This window comes from Aedes albopictus, chromosome 3, assembly GCF_035046485.1.
Source record: "Aedes albopictus strain Foshan chromosome 3, AalbF5, whole genome shotgun sequence".
NCBI classification, from domain to species: domain Eukaryota; kingdom Metazoa; phylum Arthropoda; class Insecta; order Diptera; family Culicidae; genus Aedes; species Aedes albopictus.
Window position 1 is genome coordinate 88,316,960 of NC_085138.1, and position 17,917 is coordinate 88,334,876.

At 42.3% G+C, this 17,917-nt stretch overlaps 1 protein-coding gene across 6 annotated transcripts in view; it reads left to right on the forward strand.

The window, feature by feature from the left end:
- Window positions 1–2,790: 2,790 nt before the first annotated feature.
- Window positions 2,791–17,917, forward strand: part of LOC115266517 (segment polarity protein dishevelled) — a 34,730-nt gene continuing 19,603 nt past the window's right edge. For 3 of the 6 annotated variants that reach the window (XM_029872784.2, XM_029872791.2, XM_029872795.2), the window contains exon 1: window positions 2,792–3,208. The gene's annotated coding sequence lies outside the window, so the exon portion shown is untranslated. Of the gene's footprint in view, window positions 3,322–17,917 lie in introns of all 6 variants that reach the window. The other 3 variants (XM_029872769.2, XM_029872776.2, XM_062861227.1) reach the window with 2 other exon arrangements.

Here is a 17,917-nt window from a genome sequence, read left to right on the forward strand (position 1 = left end):
GCAGATACATGTTTTTTTCGTATCACGCAATCTCGGGACGAGTATTCGGTAGAATTTCGTGAAAACGTCCTTTGTGCTTGCTGGAATTACAACAGGTTATGGGTCCAGCACCGAGTTCCACAGCACGCATCGACCTTGAGAAGGATCGGTCGCATTAGGCGCGAAGTCGCAGAACGGAATTCTTGGGCGGATGGATTTGCTGTCACGGAAGGGACAGGATTCATGGGAACGAAAGGCGATACGGACGGGTCAACTGGATGCCAGCTGGCTGGTCACCGAAAGGAGTTCGATGGAAGTATTGTGGAGTTGGATCATCGGATGAAGCTCGGCGGACGAGGAGATATTATGTAGACCAAAGGTTGGCGACAGAAGGAGTGATCTGAAGGACAATAAAGAGGAGTAGCTCAAGTATAGACGTGCCTGGTTGAAGCTCGGAATATTGGCAGAGCTTGTGCAAGCGTCGGCGTTAGGGCATTTGCCAAGGGCAAGTAGTGAGGAGGAGCTTTCAGCCAGGAGGAGGTGATTGTGTTTCGAAGGTTGTGACGCTAAGGAGGAGTGTTGGAATATAGGTAGCGTTGAACGTTGAACGCTAAGGTATAGCATCAAACCTTAAGGGAAGGATTTTGGAGTGTTGGAGCGAGGTAGATTTGCTGGCATAGGTATTCGTCCCTAAACGTCATAACCCCACCGCAAAATAACTGGCGTGCAACGATCGACGCGACACAATCTTTCGACTGATGGAGGGCATTGGTACCTTTTTCGAGGTGTTGTTTTACCGTAAACAACCCCGCGAAGAATGTATAGGTAAATCCAACGGAAGCTAACGATCCCTCCGCATCTGGTGGCAGTAATGAGAACCCTATGAAAAACGTGACTCCTCCAAAATTTCACATGGCGCAGCATAGGCAAAGTGCACTTTTTTCACTTTTTCATATCGAATTCCGCATCGTAGAGAAACAAACGAGCACTTTCTGGAAAGAAAATTTAATTCTCTTTCAGGTGCGCTAAGATCCGGTAGGTACTTACGAACAATTTATGTGATTAATTTGAGGAGCTCTTGCTATGCCTCCGGCGGGAGATCTTCCGGAATTTTTGTTAGCTGGCCAATACCGTATCTGTCGGCATGGGCATCAAGAATGATGATAATGGAAGCCATTGCAAAAAAAAATAGCAACTTCTAGAGCAAAAAATGAGTAAAATTTGACGACAAAAAATTGACTTTTTTATGTAAACAAACGATTAGCTCCTTTTCTCACCAAGCGCCTCTACAATTGGGGGTCATCTGGATTGGCCTATACTCAGACCATCCACTACTCGAGAGATGGTGGCGTGTCAATTGTACAAGTTTATCGTTTGACAGTCAATATTGTTATTGAAGAAGAGTGTTGAACTCCTGGAGGAATCCCGGAAGGAACTCCTGGAGGAATCCCGGAAGGAACTCCTGGAGGAATCCTGGAAGGAACTCCTGGAGGAACCCCGGAAGGAACTCCTGGAGGAATCCCGGAAGGAACTCCTGGAGGAATCCCGGAAGGAACTCCTGGAGGAATCCCGGAAGGAACTCCTGGAGGAATCCCGGAAGGAACTCCTGGAGGAATCCCGGAAGGAACTCCTGGAGGAATCCCGGAAGGAACTCCTGGAGGAATCCCGGAAGGAACTCCTGGAGGAATCCCGGAAGGAACTCCTGGAGGAATCCCGGAAGGAACTCCTGGAGGAATCCCGGAAGGAACTCCTGGAGGAATCCCGGAAGGAACTCCTGGAGGAATCCCGGAAGGAACTCCTGGAGGAATCCCGGAAGGAACTCCTGGAGGAATCCCGGAAGGAACTCCTGGAGGAATCCCGGAAGGAACTCCTGGAGGAATCCCGGAAGGAACTCCTGGAGGAATCCCGGAAGGAACTCCTGGAGGAATCCCGGAAGGAACTCCTGGAGGAATCCCGGAAGGAACTCCTGGAGGAATCCCGGAAGGAACTCCTGGAGGAATCCCGGAAGGAACTCTTGGAGGAATCCCGGAAGGAACTAATGGAGGAATCCCGGAAGGAACTCCTGGAGGAATCCCGGAAGGAACTCCTGGAGGAATCCCGGAAGGAACTCCTGAAGGAATCCCGGAAGGAACTCCTGGAGGAATCCCGGAAGGAACTCCTGGAGGAATCCCGGAAGGAACTCCTGGAGGAATCCCGGAAGGAACTCCTGGAGGAATCCCGGAAGGAACTCCTGGAGGAATCCCAGAAGGAACTCCTGGAGGAATCCCGGAAGGAACTCCTGGAGGAATCCCGGAAGGAACTCCTGGAGGAATCCCGGAAGGAACTCCTGGAGGAATCCCGGCCTGATATCCGGAAGATCACCCTTCGGAGGCATAGCAAGAGCTGTTCAATTGAGTCACACACCAAATGTTAATAAAAACAAGTGAAAAAAGTACACTAGCTTGGAAATTTGCCACTGCGCCATTGACATATGCCGTTTTTCTTTTTTAACCTGGGTTGGAACTGGATTGGCGGAAAATGTGTAAACAAACAACGTCAAACTAACTTTAGTACAAGCGAAACCGAAATCGGGTTGGGGTTCAAACTGTGATCTCATCCAGTTCCAACCCAGGTTGGAACTGGATCAAAAAGAAAAACGGCAATAGTTTAGTTCTCAGTGTACAGAACAGCACCATCTCGCGACGGGTTTTCAACACTTCCAGCATGACACCCCTGTCGTAATTTCGCTTCTCGACAGTGGAGCAACCCTGCGCGCGCGGCGAAAATCCAAAAGAAAACGTCAAAAAAGAAAAAAAAAACTCCAGCCAGTCGCCCGAGCGAAGCGAACCCGAACGAAACGAACCAACCCGAAACCCGTCGCCGTCGTCCGTGAGACCGAGCGCAGCAGTAGGTAGCAGTAAACCCGTGAAGAAACTGAAGTGAAAATCGGTGTCCCGTTTGTGTCGCAAAAATCGCCCATTTAATCAGTGAATTTCCGCGAAAAATTAGTGCCAAAAAGTGCTCCAACTCGTCGGCCACCGAATGCGATAGGTTTCGACCGGCCGTGGAGGGCTCCCGGCGCCGGGAAATGCATTTTCCTTTCGGCGACTCCACCGCAATAATGGATGCAGCAGCTCAGTCGTAGACGAGCGAGAAAAGTGAAGAAACAGTGCGGAGTGAGAAAAATGTTCCAGCCTGACGTCACGCAGCAGCAGCAGTCGTCGCCGTCTTCCTTCGTTGTTCTCGAAAGGTGTGTATGGATGATTGGGACGACGGACGGATTGGATGTATACATGGCCAGCCAGATAGCTAGTGGAGTTGTTGCTGTTGCTTGTTTTGCTGTCCTCACAGCGAGATTTACGAGTGAGAATGCCCTGCTCTGTGAATGTGTTCGTGTGCGTGTTTGATTGTACAAAGTGTATTATTCCGAAGGAGGTTTGAACTCCAAAAATCTCGGAAATTTCCGGCGGAATTCTAGACGGGGATGGCAGAATACTTTGGTGAACTACTCGGTTTTGAAAGAAACTACGGGCAAGAAACGATTACGGATTGACAATCATCGTGTCTCACGGTATGATCTAGAAGTGGTCTGCAGCAGCAGCAATCGGGAGCGGAGGAACGCTGAAAGTGTTGGTTTCATATGAATAGCAGGAATATGCATCCACCATGGCACAGTGTCGTTTGGGTGTGTTTGCCATGGAGCCGTGAAAAGTCGTCTTCCGAATCTCACAAAAGGTGTAGAAGAAAAATCATCTCCGGAAGGTTGGGAATTTTATATGTTAACATTGCTATAATCTAATGTGTCTACTTCTGGAAAAAGATATGTTTATCACAATCTATAATGTTGACTTCCAAATCATTCGGGAAAAGCAAGTACCGTAAAAAGAGATAAAAATAATTAACCATACTCACGTCTGTACGTAAATGTAATTACTATGATAGGAATATATTAAATAACTCATTACGCATGTTTTTTTGACTGCAGACATGATATACAGCACAGCATCGACAAATTCAAGGTTTAGAACATTTTTAATGTATGTTCAATTATATATTAGGGGGATTTTATATATTTGGTTTATTATATTTTCCGATACAGTAATTGTGGTCACATCACTGCATAATAACTCCGTTAATGGGGCGCGTTCGGTGTAGTACTAGATTTGTAGTTATGAGCTAAATTTTAGTATGGTGAGAAGGTCATTTCTCCGTTTCTGCAATGAAATGGTGCAAAAAGCGTAGGTATTATGATTCCTTGCCTAATTTGATGCTGTTTGAGCAAAACTTTGGATAACTATGTTGTTTATGTTGCAAGAAATGGAGAAAATAACAACACTGTTGCCCAAAGTTTTGCTCAAACAGCATTAAATTAGGCAAGGAATCATAATACCCACGCTTTTTGCACCATTTTATTGCAGAAACGGAGAATTGACCTTCTCACCATACTAAAATTCAGCTCATTACTACAAATCTAGTACTTCACCGATCTGTCCTATTGACAAAATTTAAGGTCCCATTAGACGTGACATGTTTGGTCAAACAAGCCCAACAAATGACCAACACAGCCTGAATCATAGCAACCTTGGATAAATGTCGGACTACAATGGCAAATATTTGTCATAACGACAAACAGTCTAATGGCCCCTTTACTTAGTTCCTTCTATGTTTACATCTAACGAATTAGTCTTGTTAACGTCGATGGTAAGACCTGCCGCCGAGGATCGATCGGCAGGATCATCAAGCTTACTTTTAATATCAGAGCCCATTGAGCTAAAAAAACAACGTCATTATCCAGTTCGATATGATTTGAATGGTCAAGGCTAATGGGCTCCGGGAGGATTACATATAGAAACATCGAGGCAAACTTCTAGAGGAACTTTGGGATTGGGAGGAAAAATCTAGATCGACTTCTTGAGGAATCTCTGGGAGGACTATGAAATGGATATCTGGTGGGGCGTGTGAGATGATATCCCTGAAGGAAATCGAAGGAAGAAGGGAATTTCCTGGAAGGACCTTGCAAGGAATCCATGAAGGGCTCTGAGATTTCTTTGAGGGACTCAAGGAGAACTTCTCCGAAACAATTTTTTGGAGAAATCGAAGGGAGATAACTTCCTGGAGTTTCTGGGGGACCACCGTGAGGAACTCCTGAAAGGAATTCTTTAGAGAGCTTACGACAGGAATTTCTGTAGAATTCGGAAGGAATTTACAATGGAATGCTTGGAGGGCTCCGCTAGGGATTTCAACCGTACAAGGTACTTCGGGATGAACCTCTTAATGGACTCTGAAAAATCACTGGAGGGGTTCCGGTAAGAATCCTTGGAGGAACCACTTAGATAGCTCCGGAATGACTTCCTGAAGCGGCTCTTGGGGCTCTTATATGAATGCCTGGAGTGGCTCCTCGAAAGGAATTCCTTGACAGCTCTAATTCTCTGTGACTTAAAATGGAATATTTGGATGGCAGAACCTTAAGGAACTCCATGGCTCAACTCTTTGTATTATGTAATTCAATATCATTCCCCGCAGAAATTTCAGGAGGTATCGCAGTAGAGACCGCAGCAGTAATAGGACAGATCGGTGAAGTACTAGATTTGTAGTTATGAGCTGAATTTTAGTACGGTGAGAAGGTCAATTCTCCGTTTCTGCAATAAAATGGTTCAAAAAGAGTGGATATTATGATTGCTTGCCTAATTTAATGCTGTTTGAGCAAAAATTTGGGCAACAGTGTTGTTGTTTTCTCCATTTCTTACAACATAAACACCATAGTTATAAGTTTTGCTCAAACAGCATCAAATTAGGCAAGGAATCATAATACCTACACTTTTTGCACCATTTCATTGCAGAAACGGAGAATTGGCCTTCTCACCATACTAAAATTTAGCTCATTACTGCAAATCTAGTACTACACCGAGCGTGCCCCATTCCTAAAGAAAATTCGAGAGGCATGCCAGGATGCAATTTGAGAGTATTCACTGAAAATATCTCTTGAGGAAATCTAAATAAAACCATTGGAGAAACTTCAGTTAGAATACCTTAATCTGGGGAGTAGTTGATCAGCGGGGAGTAGTTGATCAGCGGGGTGAAGTTGATCACTATGGGATCCACGTCTTTTAACCGCTAAGGACGCCACAGTTTTGTTTCAGTGGAAGAACTTTTACGTCAATCATTTCTGTAAATATATTTGAAGATTTTTTAATGGTTGTTACACAGACAAACAGACGTAACACCTTGAACGATTTTCATGAAAATCCATCGCCCAGTTCACACTACCATCACCTGGTGGAAAAGTTGCACGAATCACTGTGTTGTGCAATATCGTCAACAGAAGGCGCTAGTGTGAAACGTCAATCGCATAGATAAACGATGCGCGCGCCTCTGGTTGTGAAAGCCACAACTATGAAAATTTAAAATGATCGTTGAAAGCGTGGTCGATGGAAATTTCGCAAGTGTTACGTCTGTTTGTCTGTGGTTGTTATGTCAACTGTGACAGATTTTACATAAAATTATCGACTTTTTTGTATGTGTATTAAAACTCAGTGAAAAGACTGTCTTTCAAAAAAATCGCCTCCCATCGATGCCTTGTATATAAGATGACTCACAACTTTTATCTATTCATGGTATTGAACATAACAATCAGTTAAAACTGATGTTAACTAATAGGTGTTATGTGAAAATAGCATATTTTTGGGAATATACGATGATTTTTTAAGAAACAGTCTACCTTTACTCGTTTAATGTGGGTCATTCTGTAACTTCCATTATTTTATATTTAACATACAGAATACACCACTACTCAGAATTTTAAAAATTTATGCAGATTCAGCATCATCAAGCTTAGTTTGTACAATAATTTTCCAATCTTAGACTGTTATGTCTTTGGTTGATCAACTTCACTCCGGATTGAAAGTTTTCAAATTTTGCCATTTGAGCATTTTTTTTTACAAAATGCAACAGTAACTTGTAAAAAATTCGTTCAAGGAACTTGAAACAGGTCCACTCAGTACATGTTTTACAATTATTTGTTTGAAGTCGTGTGCATTTTACCTGATTGTATTCGAAAGAATATAGGAAAAGTGATCAACTTTCCCCTAGATCGTAACTTTTTCTAGCAAAAGTACCTGTAGATTTTTTTTTGGCTCAAATCTAGCAAAAGAACCTTGAATATTAAAAAAATAGTAATTTTCAAATACAGTTTTCAAATAAATTTAAAAACCAATTTGAGTTGAATCTAAATTTTAGAGGTGTGCGCCACCGCGCAACGCCGGCGCCGCCGCCGATTTTCGTTTCACGCCGCCGCCGCCGATTATTTTTCGGCGCGCCGCCGCTTACGCCGCCGAACTCCAATTTTCTACGCTGATCTTTTGTAAGTTTTTGAACGCATTGATAAATTATATTTTTTCTTGATTTATATATTTAATTTGTCAAGCAATTCATTGGAGTCATCTGCATACATAGCATTTGTAAGGTCATTTTCAGCGATGGTCCATTTTTTGGTCCTGTTTTATAACAGTTCTAAAAAAGTGAAAGAGTTTGTCCTTCGAATTAAAATGAGTTTACAAAGATACCGGGGGTTCCTGAAGATAACTGATGGCTGGAAAAATAATGTAGGGATTCCGAAGTTTGAAGAAAATGCTGGTGATTCTGAAAAAGTGTTTTTGTCGTGTTCATCTCCAGAAGAGACGAAATTTCTCCAGCAACTCTTTTGAGGATTCTTCCAGCAGTTTCGCCAACCATCCCGCTAAGAGTTCCTCCGGGAACTCTAGAAGGTCCTTCGGGAAATCTGAGGGTTTCCTCCGAGACTTCCTGTAGGAGTTTCTTCGGGCATTGCTACAGAAGTCTCACTGAGACTTTTTGTAGTACTTCCTCTAGAAATTCCTCTAAGAGTAACTCCGGGTATTCTTTTAGGAGATCCTTCAGGAATTCATCTAGAAGTCTAGAAGTTTTTCCTGGGAATTCCTTCAGGAAATCATCCAGCAATTCCTCTAGGAGCACCTCTGAGAATTCCTCAACGAGTTCTTCAACGAGTTCATCCGGGAATTCCTTAACGAATTTCTACGGGAATTCCTCAACGAATTTCTACGGGAATTCCTTTAAGAAATCATAGAAATTGCACTAGAAATACCTGAAGTTTCCTCCAATAATTCATCTAGGAGTTCTTTCGGGAATTTTTCTAAGAGTTCTTTCGGCGAGTTCTGTAGCTGTTCTTCCCGGAGTTTCTTCAAGAGTTCTTCTGAAAATTATTCCAGAAGTTTCTCTGAACCTGTGGGAATTTCTCTAGGATTTCGTCTAGAAATTCTTCCAGGTATTCCTTCCCTTCCGAGATTCCTTACCATTTTGTTCCAAGAATTACACTAAGAGTTTCACCGTACTTTCTCTAAAAGTTCTTCCGGGAATTCGAATATCTTCGGAAACGCCTTTACGAGTTTCACCGGGAAAAAGTTCCCCAGGCAATTTCACTACGAGTTGCTATATAAGTATGCCAGGAGTTTCCTCCAAGGAGTCCTTTAAGAATTTCCCCGGAAGTTCCTCTAGAAGTTCTTCCGGAAATTCCTCTAAAGTTCCGGAAATAAATTCAGGAGTTTCCCCAAACGTTTCTCTAGGAGTTCTCCCTGGAATTTCTCTAGAAGTATCTGAGTTCTTCCGGGAATTTCTTCACGAATTTTATGGGAATTCTTGTAGGAGTTCCATCGGGAGTTGCTCTGGAAATCCGGCTGAGAATTCCTCAAGAAATTCTTCCGGGAAATCCATTAAGAGTTCATCCGAGAACTCATCTATGAATACCTCTGGTAATTTCTCTACGAGTTCCTCCTTGCGTTCCTTTTCGAATTTCTTCGGCAATTTCTCTACGAGTTCCTCGGAAAGTTCCTCCGAAAGTTCCTCTGGCAATTACTTCACTAAATGCTCTAAAATATTTCGGGGAGTTTCAGAAGGAATGCCCAGAATTTCCTCCGAGAATTCTTCTATGAGTTCCACTAAGAATTCTTCCGGAAATTCCTCTAAGAGTTCTTCTAAGATTTGCTTTCGGAATTCTTCCAGGAGTTTCCCCAAATGTTCCTCTAAGAGTTCACCAGGGAATTCTTTCAGATGTTCTTTTGGAAATTCGTTTAGAAGTTCATCCGAGAATTCCTGTAGATGTACCTAGAGGAATGCCTGTACGAGTTGCTCCGGAAATTCCTTAAAGAGCTTTGTTCCGGCAGCACTGCTCCAATGCAGGAGTGTGAACACGCCGTTGATGTCAAACAAGATGTCAATGCGATTGTGGCAGGTCCGATTGGCAGTTCATGTCAAGTGGATGACTAGCGATATCGATACGAATGCAAAACATCGGTAGTGCGTTATAATTGATATTTGATCCCTTATTGTATTTCTTAGTTTGGATTGTTAGCCGCTAAATGTAAGCTCCGCTATAATTTATATCACTGAATTTAGCTTAACAGATATATATACACTAGAGTGGGTCAACGTTGTGTGGAGAAAATTTAAATTTGACCGCATCAATCCGGAATAAACCTTTTTTGATTCCTTTTTGCGTTAAAAACAACTGTGCAAAATTTGGGAGCAATTGATTGCGTCCCCGTATTACGCATTGTGATTGAAATTTGTATGGAAGTTAGTATGAAAAAACGTACGTTTTTGCATTTTACTTATAACACAGACAAACAGACGTAACACTCTTCAAAACAGCTTGGACCATGCATTTAACGATCAATTCAAATTTCATTTGATTTGCGCGATCGTTCCACCAGATGCGCTAGTGTTCGATCGCTTTGACGTTTGTCTGTGTACACGTTGCTGAACGATGCAAACGAAAATTACAGGCAATTTGTGTAGTAGTGTGCGTGTCAGCAAAACGTCAAATCGAAATCCATCATGGCCGACAGTGTCGCGCGCGGTTCTACCGACAGGTGGCAGTGTGCTCATGAAAATGACACCGGGCAAAAGCTTTTGATGAATTTTCTCTAAGAGTTACGTCTGTTTGTCTGTGCTTATAAGCTGAATACTTTTGTTCAATACCGTTTAACCAATGACGTTAAAGTATAGCCTAGGATATGCCGAAAAACTTTGCCGAAGACCGCAAAGTGATTCGACGCTTGTGAAAAAAGTTATTCGCTTGGTAACTTAGGCCAAAACCTGAGATTTTATTATTGATGTTATTCCTTTACATGTTAAATGATAAGCACCACCGGGCAATCTGTGCGTTATAACTTTTTTCACAAGTGTCGGATCACTTTGCGGTCTTCGGCGAAGTTTTTCGGCATATCCTAGGCTATACTTCAAAGTCATTAGTTAGATCGTTTTAGACAAAAAAATACGATTTAGGAGAAAAATGCAAAAAAGAACGTTTTCCCATACTAAATTCCATACAAATTTAAATCGCAATGCGGAATACGGGGACGCAACCAATCGCTCCCAAATTATGCACAGTTGTTTTGGACGCTAAAATGAATCGAAAAAGCTTTGTTCCAAAAAATTGACTTTGTTGACCCAGTCTAATATACACAGAACTTTACAGCATATTCTATAAGAGTTATCCTGTAGTCATCTGTAGGTAAAAAGGGTCTGAGAACACCTTGTCAACTATTTCTGGGGATTGTTCTGGAACTACAGCTTAAATTATACACACGAGAAGACTATCGTAAGTTTATTCACATATGATGAATTATACATTTCTAATAAATGGTACTTTTTTAGCTTTAAGCTTCGACGATCAAAACGCTCTAAAGGTTCTTCTGCCTTCCGAACAAGCTTATTCGGGAATTCCCCTAGAATTTCCTTCATGAATTCCTTTAGAAGGTCATTCTGGATAATATTTTGGGCAGCTGATTGATAATTCACCATAATAATAATTTCAAAAAAATTTCAAAAAAAATAACTAAACCGTAACTATAAACATGTCATTGCATCTTAAAAATGATGAGTTACTAAAAAATAAAACACTGATATTGATTAACGGAATAAACAAAAATTTAAAAATTATGACCACGCCCTTTCATGCCGCCGCCGCCGCCACCGAAAATTCATTCGGCGTCACGCCGGGCAAAAAAAATCTATTTTTTTTTTCATCGGCATAGATGCTACAGGAGCACTTTGCTGAACAACAGAGCAGTTTGCAAAGGAAACACTTGGCGCACCTATCAGCATCTTGTCGATTACGATAAAGAACAGTAGCCCTTGCAAGTTTTGTCGCTTGAGCTCGGGGTTCATTTCGCCTGTCCGAGTACGTCGAATACTGCGTACGTCGGTTCGAAGATCCACGCTTGGCACTGCTTCTCATTACCTTCGGAAGCAGGGTGTCTACTACTTGGAAAAACCTGGAAAACCGGGTATCCTCAGGGAATTTTATTTAACAGGGAAAAACCTTCAATACTCAGGGAATATCGTGAATACTCAGGGAAATTTTGCACCGACAAAAAATAAAATAAAAATATTGGGTCGTATGAAAAAAGTTGCGAGTTTTATTACTTGTAGATCTACGTAGAAATAGAGTCCACAGAGTTTACTACATTGTGGATATCAATAAAAAATGTTTAATTATGTAGTATTAGTGTATCCTTCTAGAAAAAAACGGCTATAAACGATTTTTCCAGGAATTCTGTCAGGGTTTTCTTTCTGGAATTTCTTTGGAAATACCTGTTGAAATTCCTCCAAGTTTTTTACATGATTCCTTCGGTATTTTTCACGCCATTCATGTTAGTATTCTTTTTTGAATTCCTCCCGTAGATTCTTCCGGATTCCTACCAGCAACTTTCTAAAATTCTAATATTTCTTTCCACGAGAATCTTCCAGGATTCCGGAATTCCTATCGATTGCTTCTAGAATTTTTACGGGGATCATACAGAATATCTCTAGAGGTTTTCCCAGTATTGCTCCCAGAGTTCCCGTGGGTTTCTACCAGGATTTATCCCGAAATCTCCACAAGAGTTTCTCTCAGGATACATCGCAGATGTTTTCCCGGAATTACTGTTAAAGTTTCTCTCGGGATTCCTCTTGAAGAAGATATACCCGGGATTTCTACTAAAGATCCTCCACGGGTTTTAAGGAGTTTTTTTTTTTGTTTATATTAACGTGTATTTTAATTTGAACGCTAATTCTACACATATTTTAAGGAGTTTTTCACTAATGTTTTGCAGGAATTCCTTCTGGGATTTCTTTCGAAGTTCCTTGTGATTTCTTCAAGAAATATGAGAAAGCTTTTTTCTTGAGCTTTTCCTTGGGTTTCTACAGAACTTTCAGCTGGTATATTTTCCAAAGGTTCTCGCGGGATTTCTTTTGAGATTTCTCTCGCGGTTTATCCCGGGACTTCTCTCAGAAGATTCCTTCTGGTGTTTATTCTCAGATGTCTCTCAGAGTTTTTCTGAACTTATTCTGGGCTTTCCCCTAAAATTTTCTGTAGACTTTTCTGGGATTTCTAATTTTTCAAGGCTTTTCCTTATAGTTGATTATCTAATTTTTTGCTGTGATCCACCTATGATTATTTTCTTACAGATTTTCTCGGGATTATTCTCGGAATCTCTACCCTGAAATTATCCCAAGATTCTGGATGCTCCTTTTTAAGATTTCTTTAAAAATTGCTCCCGGAGTTCTTGCAAGATTTTTTTTAAGAGTTTACCTCGGAATGTTTCCTAACTTACAAGATTTGTTGTAAGAAATTCCAGGAGAAATATCTGAAGGAATCCCGGTCAAGTTTTTCGAAAATAACCACATATTCTGGGACTAATCCCAGGGGAAAATTTTTCGGAATTTTAAGGAGAAACTCTGAAAACCTCTAAAAAGAATCCCGGGAGAAAATACGTGCGAAAACCCGCAAGAAAATCCACTAGAAATATCTAAAAACTGTCTCTGGAAGAACTTCTGCAAAAATCACAAGAGAAATGGTTAGAAATTTATCCCGAAACTACCATAAAAAAAATCCTGGAAGAACTTTGAAAAAAAAACTGGAAAGCAGGGTTTCTGATTTCCACTTTTCATCTTCTTCCACATGCGAAGACAGTCAGCAGCGAACGGTTGTCGCTTTAGTTTGTGTGCTTGCTTGTCAGCGACGACAGCAAATTCCGGCGAACGGTGGGAAGCCACACTTCGAAATTATTCATTCGTCCACATTCGCATCGCAAGCGATCGAGCGGTGATGCGATTCGTGAGTGATATTGTGCACAGGAATTTTTGATGTTTCCAAAAATGTTTATTATTTTCTTTGTTAATCTTGCATTTCAACAATAATACACTAAAAATGTATGCATTACATGCAAAAATTCTCTTCTAGTTATGATAATAGCCGCTTCGATCGCTCACCAGCATTCTTCACCATTCGCCATTCATTCATTCGCGTGCGATCCAAACTGCGACGAACGGCGACGAATATCCATGCCAAACAATTTGCGCATCGCTTCCCACTGGTGATGGGGTTGCATGTTTGATCATGACTATCCGTTGGCTGCATCTTTCTCGATTCGCTTCAGCAAAGAGGAGTGAATATGAATGGAGTGAGGCGAATATACCGATCCTTGCTGGAAAGATCTCCGACAGGAAACCTGTCTCCCGTCGACATGAGCGTTTCACTTCCTTCTCAAGAGCAGAATAGCGCTACGACTTTGGTTCCTCGTGTTTTCGCTCGCTTTATCGCTTTATTTCCTTCGCTCCTCTATCTTCCCTGTGATAACTGCTTTCTTCGGGTGCGTAGCTCACCCAAATTATTCTCGCCGGTGGCGATGAAGGCGGTCTTGATGGCGCTCCATTGATCTTCTATGCTTTCACCTTCTGGGATATTCACAGAACGGTTCTCCAACTCCTCGACGAAGGACATTTTCACCGCAGCGTGTTCCAGTCTGCGTTGAACCGGCGCCAGATTTTCTCCTCCTGACGATGATGGACCGTACCAATACGCAGTCGGATCTCGCCGATTCAGAGATGATGATCGGACGCAAGAAGGCTCCGTCTCCATTTTCGTATGCTGCAGATGTTGTCGATTTGAGCCATCGCGGGAAACCCATGTGACTTTGTGCACTGCTCGATCACCATATCATTGTTGCCACAAAACTCTGCGAACAGCTCTCCGTTTTCGCTCATTTCTCCGAGACCATGACGTGCTCATAGTCCGAGTTGTCGGATCGCCCATGAAGATCTTGATATCACCTTTCGGAATCTTGTCCACGACAGCATTCAGTTGACTTTAAAAGTTCTCTTTGTCTTGCCATTCGGTTGGCACGTAACATTGGATCATAGTAAGGTTTCGAACCCGTGTTCTGAATCTGGCTACAATTCAGGCCAAACATTTCAATAGGTTCTATCTGCATTTGAGAGGCTCTCTTTGTTCGCTTTCTCTTTCAATTATTGCAATGTAATGGTACACTTTTCAACTACTTTTGCAGTGCAAATCAAAAGACGATGGTTTTAACCATCGTTATATGCAAGGAGACAATCATAATTCAAATAAACAGCTGAGATATTAACGAAAGAGAGAGAAACCAAAGAGAGCCTCTCTTCTGTAGATAGGACCTTTAGGGTACGGCCAGAGTGGACGCGTCACGCGACGCGCGGATTTCCCATACGATTTGACACGCACGCACCCTTTCGGGATTAAACTACAGAGTAATTTCACGCCATGAAAATACCCAATAGAAAACTACAAGAGTTCAAAACATGTTTGAAAAACCCAAATCCTTCTGGAGAAAAATAGGACAAAGCCCCATTTTCTCCAGGAGATTTGAAGTAAGCAGAGCTTTTTAGTGCCCACTAAATCGATTCTATAGCTACAATCCTCGGGGTAGAAGCTAAAGATTCGTAGCTATACAAAAGACTGGTTTATCCGAAGACATTTAGAACTTGAACAGGTCCAAGCTCCATTCAGGAATACCTCTTTCGGTCCGCACAGACCGCAGAGGACAAGCTTCTTTCAAAGCAGTAGCTATGGTATACCACAATGAAGGGCGTTGTAATAACAAAACCATAATGAAACTCTCTTGGAGCAGCAATGGAAGCGAGTTATCCATAAAATGTGATCGCAACCAATTATTACAGGTTCCCTAGCTTGTTGAGCAGGGACGCCTGAATACGAAAACCCGCGTCGAGCCGCGTGACGCGTCCACTCTGGCCGATACCTTAGACATGTTTGGCCTGAATTATCCTCTCATCAATAGGTTTACACTTCGTGAGCGCTGCGTGTGCGTGAGCCCTAAGAAGGAAACCAGCTCCACGGTGGCGAGGAGCGTGTTCACCTCGTAGGCCAGAGTATAGCAGAATTGGACCCGACGCCAATCTGTGTTCTCCAAAGTTCGGCCAACGCACTACGCTCAGTCCTAGGATTGCAAGCTTCATACGGCATGCCTCATTGGCTAGTTGTATCAGTTTACCCTGCTGGGCCTGTGTTAATACGTTCCAAGTTTCAATTCTTGTTCGTTGTTCCACGCTAAAAGTTGTTGCCGTTGAATCAGTTCGTAATCTTTCATTTTCGGTTTCTGTAACGTTTTTTATGGGTTTCGGAAACAGTAGCTTGTTAGCCTAAGGTCTCCTACCCACCGTGGTTGAGCTGCCACCTTAGTTATAGCTTCTGGTGGAGGAGAATCTCATACTCAGCCGCTGGATGCCAGAACAAACGCTGTTTGAGGCACACCTCCTTAATGAACAGACGCTCGGTACGTAACTCCTCATTCTAGCTGAACTCAGAAGGACAACAGTGCCCAGGCTGCACTACCAGCTAAGCACACAACTCTTAGCTGGCGGTCTTTGTCATCGCTTGACCCGTGGAAGCATGAGGTAGGAACTTGTGAGGATCAGAGCTATGTTGGACTCACCATTTTGCAGCCCATTCTAGAGGGATCCTTGGACTCAATTCCAGTGTAATTTCTGGGGAAATTTGTGGAGGAATTCTTGGTAGTTTTGTTTGAAGAAGTCTCTGTACGACTTTTTGTCTGAATCTCTGGAGGGATCCCTAGGAAAACTGTAATTAATCACGCAAGAATATTTAGGAATTCCTGCAGTATGTTTTGAATAATTCCGTGAATCAATTCTGGTGGCCTTTGTCATCGATTGATTCGTGGGAACATGAGGTAGGAACTTATGAGGACCAGAGCTATGTTGAACGCTTCTTGTATTAGAAGTCGACTAAGTTAAGGAACTTATAACTTGGAAATAAAGTCGAGTCAAGTACAAGACACTGAAGACGACCTTACAGTTGAGGTCGAAATACGTATCTGTCAAAGGATGCAAATTCTTAGTGGAATTCAAAGGAACCGTACTTAACCCGATTTTCTTTTATTTACAGATATTCCCCTAACAAGCCCAGGTTAATCATCATTATAACTTGGGTTAAACTGTTTTGTGAAACAGTACAAATCTTCCAAAAGATTTATCCATTCATAAATTACTGTCCCAGTTCTAGTGCCAATCTAAAACTGGTTCAGCGAACTGTCCTTTCACATAGGTTCAATAATCTTCGACCGGATCGGACCTCTCGATTTCAGACGCGTGAAAAGAACAATTATACTACGCTCTTTCTCTCGTCTCGTCATACATTTCCTTCTCATTCTGCTCAGGTTTGATACAATTCTAGACGCACATTTGAAAAGGGCCTATCTACTTTGCGTAAACAAACATGTTTTTGTCTCTGTGTAGGGCCTATCTGTATCCACCCACGCACATCAACACCCTTATCAGAAAGAGTGTTCTTCAAGCTATGCAGATGGGCCCTACAGAGGCAAAAACATGTTTGTTTACAAAAAGTAGATAGACCCTTTTCAAATGTTCGTTTAGAATTTTTTATGCCGCATCTCGAAGTCAACCTTCCCTGTTGGGCCGATGATGTTTGCTGTTGTTGCAGCTCCTGCTTTTGCATTGGTAGTCTGCATTGTTATTATTACTGCCGACAGCCGTCGTACTACATACTTTGTATGCGCTCCGCAGCTCTACCATCCCTGCTGATCTATGCACACACGCATGTGTGGGTGTTCCGATGGTTCCGATGGTCGATCGTCGCTCGGTTTCGACGGACGACGACGATCAATTTTGTCTGTCTCTTCTGTTTCTTTCTTTTTTTTTATTGAGGAAACTTCCCGAGAAGTTGTAAAGTTCGATTGCCTGTCGATAGATGTGATGCTTCTAGCATGCGTGCTACGCTACGATATCTGCCTGCATGCAGCAAGCAGACAGACCCGGCACAGCATCTCGGAGCGTGAAGAAAGTAGGTCTAGGTGTACGTGTGTGCAATTTCACGGTTTGTATCGTTCCAGCTGTGATGCATATCTGTAGCTATGGGAACGTCCATAAATTACGTCACGCAAAAATCGATCATTTTCAACCCCCCCCTCCCCCCTGTGTCACACTTTTTGTATGGGACCTCTGAAATTTTTGTATGAGTCGTCACACTTTGCTGAACCCCCCCTCCCCCCTCAAAGCGTGACGTAATTTATGGACGTTCCCTATGCTGTTGGATGCTTCTTGAACATTGCATTAGATTTTGCATAGCAATTTTTTGAAAGTTGAGCAGTTCATGATAGAATTCTTGAGTGGAATTCCTGTAGGATAACTCCAGGATATTGTAAGAAACTCCTTGAAATTCCCTTATGATTTTTGTTTGTGGAATCTTATGGAAACTTCGTTGAAATACTTGATGTCTTACGCAATTTTTGAAAAAAAAAAAACACTCAAGCGATTACTGAAGTAATATAATCATGTAGATCATCCAGATTCAGGTTTGAACCGACAGCACTCCTAAGCAGCTCAAATTTCAATTAGCGGTCTCCTCCTAGCTTTGCATAAAAGTCCCATTTCGTCTCCCTGGTCGTAAATTTAAGACCCCTTGCCGAGACCGTCCCAATTTTCTTTGCGAAAAGATGCACCACATCAAAAGCTGAAGCAGTATCGGATGCAAACTGAAGTCTCTCGATGCACCTTTTTCCTTATCACCCACCGCACTGCTGGTTGATTACGAGCAGGTACTAGTGGAGGTATGAGTAAATAAGTATGATGC